Source organism: Dendropsophus ebraccatus, chromosome 12, assembly GCF_027789765.1.
Source record: "Dendropsophus ebraccatus isolate aDenEbr1 chromosome 12, aDenEbr1.pat, whole genome shotgun sequence".
In the NCBI taxonomy this organism is placed as follows: domain Eukaryota; kingdom Metazoa; phylum Chordata; class Amphibia; order Anura; family Hylidae; genus Dendropsophus; species Dendropsophus ebraccatus.
Window position 1 is genome coordinate 85,659,945 of NC_091465.1, and position 8,670 is coordinate 85,668,614.

Below are 8,670 nucleotides of genomic sequence, written 5' to 3' on the forward strand. Positions count from 1 at the left end.
ACAATCCACAGAGAGCGGGGGCTCCGGCACAGTGTGTGCGCCCCCGACACAGGAGGAAGCCCCCCCGATACAGGGTGAGACCCCCCCACAGGATAAAGTATGTGCCCCCCTCCCCACCCGGGCTCCTCATCTACCTCACAATCCACAGAGAGCGGGGGCTCCGGCACAGTGTGTGCGCCCCCCGACACAGGAGGAAGCCCCCCGATACAGGAGGAGACCCCCCCCCCACAGGATAAAGTATGTGCCCCCTCCCCACCCGGCCTCCTCATCTACCTCACAATCCACAGAGAGCGGGGGCTCCGGCACAGTGTGTGCGCCCCCCGACACAGGAGGAGACCCCCGATACAGGAGGAGACCCCCCCCCCACAGGATAAAGTATGTGCCCCCTCCCCACCCGGCCTCCTCATCTACCTCACAATCCACAGAGAGCGGGGGCTCCGGCACAGTGTGTGCGCCCCCGACACAGGAGGAAGCCCCCCGATACAGGGTGAGACCCCCCCCACACAGGATAAAGTATGTGCCCCCTCCCCGCCCGGCCTCCTCATCTACCTCGCAATCCACAGAGCGGGGGCTCCGGCACAGTGTGTGCGCCCCCCAACACAGGAGGAAGCCCCCCGATACAGGGTGAGACCCCCCACAGGATAAAGTATGTGCCCCCTCCCCACCCGGCCTCCTCATCTACCTCGCAATCCACAGAGCGGGGACTCCGACACAGTGTGTGCGCCCCCCGACACAGGAGGAAGCCCCCCGATAAAGGGTGAGACCCCTCCACACAGGATAAAGTATGTGCCCCCTCCCCACCCAGCCTCATCTACCTCACAATCCACAGAGAGCGGGGGCTCCGGCACAGTGTGTGCGCCCCCCGACACAGGAGGAAGCCCCCCGATACAGAAGGAGACCCCCCACACACACAGGATAAAGTATGTGCCCCCCTCCCCGCCCGGCCTCCTCATCTACCTCGCAATCCACAGAGCGGGGACTCCGACACAGTGTGTGCGCCCCCCGACACAGGAGGAAGCCCCCCGATACAGGGTGAGACCCCCCCACACAGGATAAAGTATGTGCCCCCTCCCCACCCGGCCTCATCTACCTCACAATCCACAGAGAGCGGGGACTCCGACACAGTGTGTGCGCCCCCCAACACAGGAGGAAGCCCCCCCGATACAGGGTGAGACACCCCCCCCCCCCATACACACACAGGATAAAGTATGTGCCCCCCTCCCCACCCAGCCTCCTCATCTACCTCACAATCCACAGAGAGCGAGGGCTCCGGCACAGTGTGTGCGCCCCCCGACACAGAAGGAAGCCCCCCGATACAGGGTGAGACCCCCCCCCCCACAGGATAAAGTATGTGCCCCCTACCCACCCAGCCTCCTCACCTACCTCACAATCCACAGAGAGCGGGGGCTCCGGCACAGTGTGTGCGCCCCCCACCCCCCCGACATAGGAGGAAGCCCCCGATACAGGGTGAGACCCCCCCACAGGATAAAGTATGTGCCCCCCTCCCCACCCAGCCTCCTCATCTACCTCACAATCCACAGAGAGCGGGGGCTCCGGCACAGTGTGTGCGCCCCCCGATACAGGAGGAAGCCCCCCGATACAGGGTGAGACCCCCACAGGATAAAGTATGTGCCCCCTCCCCACCCGGCCTCCTCATCTACCTCACAATCCACAGAGAGCGGGGGCTCCGGCACACTGTGTGCGCCCCCCGATACAGGAGGAAGCCCCCCGATACAGGGTGAGACCCCCCACAGGATAAAGTATGTGCCCCCTCCCCACCCGGCCTCCTCATCTACCTCACAATCCACAGAGAGCGGGGGCTCCGGCACAGTGTGTGCGCCTCCCGATACAGGAGGAAGCCCCCCGATACAGGGTGAGACCCCCCACAGGATAAAGTATGTGCCCCCTCCCCACCCGGCCTCCTCATCTACCTCACAATCCACAGAGAGCAGAGGCTCTTTAACCTCCACACAGGTTAAAGTATGTTCCCCCTCCCCACCTGGCATCTACCTGGCCTCCCCACCTCATCTACCTCACAATCCACAGAGTGGAGGATCCAGGACAGTGTGTGCGCCCCCCGAAACAGGGAGAGACCCCCTTCCCACCCAGCCTCATCATCTACCTCACAATCCACAGAACAGGTGATCCAGCACAGTGTGTGCCCCCCCCCCCCCCCCCCCAGGGTAAATTATTATGTGCCGGCTTCCTCATCTACCTCACAGTCCACAGCAAGCAGGAGCCCCCCGATATAGGGTGAGACCACCCTACACATGATAAAGTATGTGCCCCCCACCCAGCCTCCTCATCTACCTCATAATCCACAAAGCAGGGGCTCCAGCACAGTGTGTACCCCTCCCCCACAATTTCAGGACCAATGCATATCAATGGCCCTGTTCACATGTCCTTACGTGTGTACGGGGCTGTGATCTGTGCTTCAAAAAACGAAGGATCCTAGTGCTGACCCACAATTTTGTCACGGATCTCTTTCTTCTATGCAGTGTTCTGTGAATTGCAGAACCCCAAATATGCACATCCATAGTTCTGTCTGTAATTACGGGTCACACTACGGACGTGTGCATGAGTGTGTGAATCCATCATTTTCTGTGGCCACTAAGTCTGCACATTGCACTGGCTGTTTGTCTTCTCTTCCTGCTAACTTATCCCCCTCGGCCTCTCCCCCCTCCATAGACTATAATGAAACCTGTCTTCCTGTGTTCTCTATGATAGACAGCTTTTTCTTGATAATGAACAGATAAGAAGTGAGAGGGGAGGAAATTAGGCTTGTGAGTACAGAAGGGAGCTTTTTTGCCTAGTAAAACCTATTACAGATTACAGAGTAGAGAAGTTGACTCAATCTTTGCATCATGTGACGCTGTGTACCATACTAAGGCCTCACATGTTCTGTCCGCAATTACGGACCGCCCTAAAAACGGCTGCATTTACATCTCCGCAATCCATGGACCCTTTGAATAACTAGTGATCCGTGTCACAATTGTAGGTTCGTACTAGAACCTGCCAGTTTTTTTGAGACATAAATCACAGCCCCATATAACACCTAGAACGCATGAATGAGGCCATTTAAATGAATGGGTCCATAGTTCTGTCCCTAATTGAGAGTTTGCAGTTATGGGTGCACTACGGAACGTGTGAATGAGGCCTAAGCTGGAGAATAGAAAGAGGATAACTGTCTTGGTGACTAAGTTGTGGAAAAATTTAAACATCTCGAGAATACAAGTCCATCTACGGAGGTCTTTATGTTAATTTGATTTCAATGCCGATGTGCAACATAATCAAGAAGTTTACTGTATAGATGTGGTAAGAAAGGATATACAAATTAGCTGTCTCCCACCACTTTGAGAAGATGGTGTTCTGTCCAACTAGGAGTCTTAATATCATTTATGGGGTGAAATTGGGAAAAAAAATACAATTCCGTTTTTAGGTAATGCACTTTACGGTAAAACCAACATGCTAACATTATTCTATAGTTCAGTCTGAATTCAACCATATGCAAATATAGCTTTTCTAACGTTTTCTAAACTTTTTTTTTTTGCAAATAAGTATGATTGCATAGGCTCTATTGTGACTCCTATAACAATTTTATTTTTTCCTCTATGGGGTGTCATTTTTTGCACCATGGTCTCTAGTTTTTATTAGTAGTAGATTGGACGTATTAACCGTTTTTTAATAATTTTTTTCATATGAAATGTAATTAAAAAAAATTATCAATCCAGACGTTTTTAGTGCTTTTCTGTTTACACTGTTCACCGTGCAGGAATAATATTGTTTTACTTTAATAGATTGGACAATTACGTACGCTATGGTATATAATACGGTTATTTTTATATGTTTTATTTATAAAATGGGAAAGGAGAATGATTTAAACTTTGGGGTAGAGGCTATGGCATGTTTTTTAAAACTTAAAAAAATTTTTTTTTACACTTTTTAAGTCTCCCTAGGGGACTTTTACATTTCTACACTAGATCAGTAACACTGATATAACTGCCATAGCATAGCATTGATCAGTGTTATAGCATAGCATTGATCAGTGTTATCTGCAATCAATGCATAGAGCCTGCCTGTGGCTCTCTGATCTGACTGCCAGGAGGAAGGTACGAGACCTCCGGCTGTCAGTAACAACGATCTGACTGTGGGGGTCCCAATCGGACAGTAACAGGAGCTCAGTTCCTAACTTCAGGGGTTAATGGCAGACCGCGGCGTGATCGTGGCGGCCCATCATTAACAGTGAGAACCTGGCTGATAGCAGCCGGTCCCCACGTGTTATGAAGTGAGCTTAGTTCCTGAGCTCACTTCATAGCACTGCCGAACCCACAGGCGTACCAGTACGTCATGGATCCTTAAGGGGTTAATGTTCCTTGAGAGTGTTATAAAAACACGTGGAGACTTAAAGGGAATGTGTCATCAGAAAATGATTTATTGTATAAATAATGATTTTATGTTAAACTTTTTTTGGAACTTTTGGAGACATTTTTTCCATTTTTCTATCTATATTATAAAATAATCTTAATATCTTAATATACTAAGCTAAGACTTCCTGTTATCTCTGTAGTAATAAGAGGAGGCTGCTGTAAAAGGGGACAGAGTCTGTCTATTGTCATCTATGTCCATGAGTCTTGCTGTAAAGCATGTCACTAAATGCTGTTAAAACAGCCCAGGCAATATGGCCGCCCCCATAACAAAGTACAAAAAGTAAAATGAAAAAATAGAAACAGATTAGAATAAAAGAATGAGTTTTAGTATCCAATTAGTAACAGAAAATTTAGATGACACATTCCCTTTAAAGGGTACCATTCACCCCGTGGCCCCCGGCAGAAACTGACATACAGTGACATAAAGGTCAATATACTTACCACATCGCTCCCGGGCCCGTCCCGAATCCCATTGTTGACACGGAGAAATCGACGATTCTTCTTCTCGCGCCCATTATGGTAATGAGCGCCGCCGGGTCCAAAGTCCAGCCTTCTCCCCGCCTCCGACACTTGATTGACGCCAGGTCCTCTTCCTCCTCGTCTTCTTTCTTTTCGCCGGATCCCGCGCAGGCGCCGTGACAGTCGTTTTCGGCGCATGCGCAGTTCACAATTGAAGCCGCTCCGCAGCTTCACTGTTTACTGCGCGTGCGCCGATTGGCTCGAACACGTATCCTGTTTACCGCGCAGGCGCAGAAGAGGTGACGAGCCATCGCAGCGGCGCCTGCGCGGGAATTCGTCAGAAGACTAAAGACTGAAGACGTCAATCAAGTTCCAGGAGGCGTGGATGGGCGGCGACGAGAAGAGGACCTCATGAATAAGTTGGACTCGTCCGTCGTTTCCTATGGACGTTGGACTCATCTCAGCTCATTACCATAATGGCCGGGAGAAGAAGAATCGGCAATTTCTCCGTGTCAACAACGGGATCCGGGACAGGACCGGGAGCGATGTGGTAAGTATATTGACCTTTATGTCACTGTATGTCAGTTTCTGCCGGGGGCCACGGGGTGAATGGTTCCCTTTAAAGGCTATCCCTGTGACAATGGGAATTCTAGGAAGGAAGGATATGCAAAATAGCTTTCTTATACTACCTTAAGAAGACAGTGTTCCCTTCAAATCAGTGTTTCACAACTCATCTTTAAGTGTCAAGTCAATCTGCCCTAATCAGCAGATCTTCTATACCTAATGTGTAAATCAGGGCCAGAAGACTACCTTGATGACTCAGAGCCCCATTCCCAGCCAAAGTTACAACTATGATTACGCTTAAACAACATAGCCATTCAGATTATATCATAGCTTATTGTGATTAGGAAGCCTGACAGTGTTTCATGCTGCCCGTGGTACAGCAGCATACAACTAGTGAGATGTTCCTTTAGAAGGAATTTCAATTTATTTTGGATTTATGAAGGAGATGAATGAAAGCCTGATCTCAACAACAGAGAAGAGCACTTTGGCTAATAAGCCATTCCCTTTGATCTTGTGTATATGTTCTGTGGTCAGGCTAGACGACAGCCCAGTCTTCTCTGCCAGTTTGTGCCTGAGGATGAAACAAACTATGCTGAGGTTAAGAAATGCATACCTGTCTCGGAAATCTCTGACGAACGGCGTTACATGAATCCAGAGAAGCTCTTCACTTGAGACTTCTTCTTCAATACCTTCTCAAGCAGAAAAGAATGACAGTATTTTTGACCATGAACTTCTTGCAGTTAAGTTGGCTGTAGAAGAATGATGTCACCTACCGGAGTTAGCTCCTCTTTCTGTGACTATCTTCAATCTGCTCCTCTTCTAAAGCCATGTCAAGCATGATAGTCTCTGCTCTTTTCCCAGTTTGACTTTTTTTCCTCTATTTCTGCCCTGCCCAGAATAATGTCATGATCCTTTGATACATGTGATTCCTTCTAGATCAATAATTTCATTTTTATTGATCCTAGCCATATTGTATCCACTGCATGACTTCATCTCCATAAAATTCCTCCAGAAAAGACAAAGTGGGAGAAGACAAATACTTTCCGAGGTAAAAAAAACACAGACTGGACTGTAGAACTAGGTTTCACTTTTCCTGTGTCCTAACTATGGCTCCTAATACTCAGATACCCACAGGACTAAAGAAGAACAGTAGTAAAAAAGAATAAAATGATCAACTATCATACAAGTAAAAGCATAAAAGTATGTATGAATATAATAGGATAGGAAGAAAGAGATGGCAACTCAGTACTACATTAGCTAGGAATGCAAAAGATGATGACAACATGAGCCCTAAACAACTCGGGCCCAGTGCGCCAATATCCCCTCGGGGAGGGAAGGAGATATTGGTGCAATGGCGGCACTGGGCCCGCATGCAGGACACAGAATGACCGTATTTGCATATCAAGAAACCAGTGCAGATAGACGGCACCACTGGGATGTTTTGGGAAGTAGTACATTTGCTTTAACACAAAAAAATGGAAATCAAGATGAGAAAAGACTGTAAACAACAAGTACACTACAGTCCGCAGAGAGTGCCTGGTCCATGATTTTTTTGCCTATATGGCTTGCTGCTGGGCCAGCAGGAGAAGATGATTCCCGGATGAGACCAATTTCAAGATTCTCCTTAATATATGTGACAACATCTTTTTAGCAGGGAGAGTGGATACACTCTACCACTAGAAGGATCATGGCCTGGTCCTTAGCAGAATAGCCAGAATAGTCATAGGAGTGATACACCTTTTAGATTGGAGAACAAATCTGCAATGTCCTGATATTTGGATGGACAACCACTGTAGAGTAGAAAATGACCTCTATAAAAGTAGACATGTGTTTACCAGGTATTGTAGACTATGCTGGAAGTTGAAGAGACGCAAGCAAACAATCTAACCAGACATTCAGTGTGTGGATGGATAATGTTGCCTGAACTATGCTGATCTCGGAAGCACCGGTCTAGTAAAACCAAGGAGGACAAAAAAGAAAAATCTTAGTATGAAGAAATCCCACTCTGAGGCTGGAACTGTATATTGACCATGTAGGCTGAATAGAAGCAAGGTGTTCCACAAAGTTCTGTTCTGGGTCCTATGCTTTTCCATTTGTGAGTGATATAGGAGAAGGTTTAATATGTAGTGCTTGGCAGTTTGCTCATGACACAAAAGTGGGCAATAGGGTGATGTTATTGGAAGTGTGTGTAATATGGAAAAAGAATTAGCTTACTAAATAAGTGGTTAAATTGAAAACTGCAGTCCATGGTTTCCAAATGTTCAATAATTCACTTGGGAAAAAGGAATTTTCTGTATTGAATATTGTATAAGCTGTTCTGTGTCAGAAAAGACTTCATTAGAGAAGGATTTAGGGATAGTGAAACTACTTTAACATGTTATCTTTGGCGTGGGTTAACATTGTGTTGCTCAGTTTCCTCTACAACCCGTAGGATTTATAGTTTCTCTTCCTACAGGAACTAAAGTCCAGGAAGAGATTAGATACTTCTGAAGTGAAAGTCCTATTTGACTAAGTGATTTTTAACGATAAATGATCGCAAACGAGATTATTGTTAACATGAAATCACCCACCATATTACATAGACCGATAGTCGTTAGTTACAATCGTTACAACGATTGTTACTATGGTTGTTTACTCCATCTGATCCCAGCAAAAGAATGAACGATGTACAATTACACTGAACGATTAGTGAACGAATGTGGAACTACAGTGAACAAATGTGGAATTACAGCGAAAGATTAACAATGATTTTAGGGTCAGATCTAAATCAACGACACAAGCGATTTTTCAATCGTTGACTGCAATTACACAGGTTTACTGTTTAAATTTGAACAATATAACGATTTTCTGCACGATAATCGTCCCGTGTAATAGGGCCCTGAGTGTCTGTCACTGCTCAGTATTTTGCACATGGCAACAAGAAGTGGAGATCACCCCCATGCCATTCTGCTTGCACTGTTTAAAAGGGAAATATTTAATACCATGTTAACTAGTTGAAAGAAAATACTGCTCTGAGAGAGAGACAAAATAGCAGATATCATACCTTTTAATGGCTAACAAAAGTAAAATCTTACATAGAGACTAGAGATAAGTAGAGATGAGCGAACCGGGTTCGGGTTCGAGTCCATCCGAACCCAAACGATCGGCATTTAATTAGTGGTGGCTGCTGAAGTTAGATAAAGCTCTAAGGTTGTCTGGAAAACATGGATACAGCCAATAT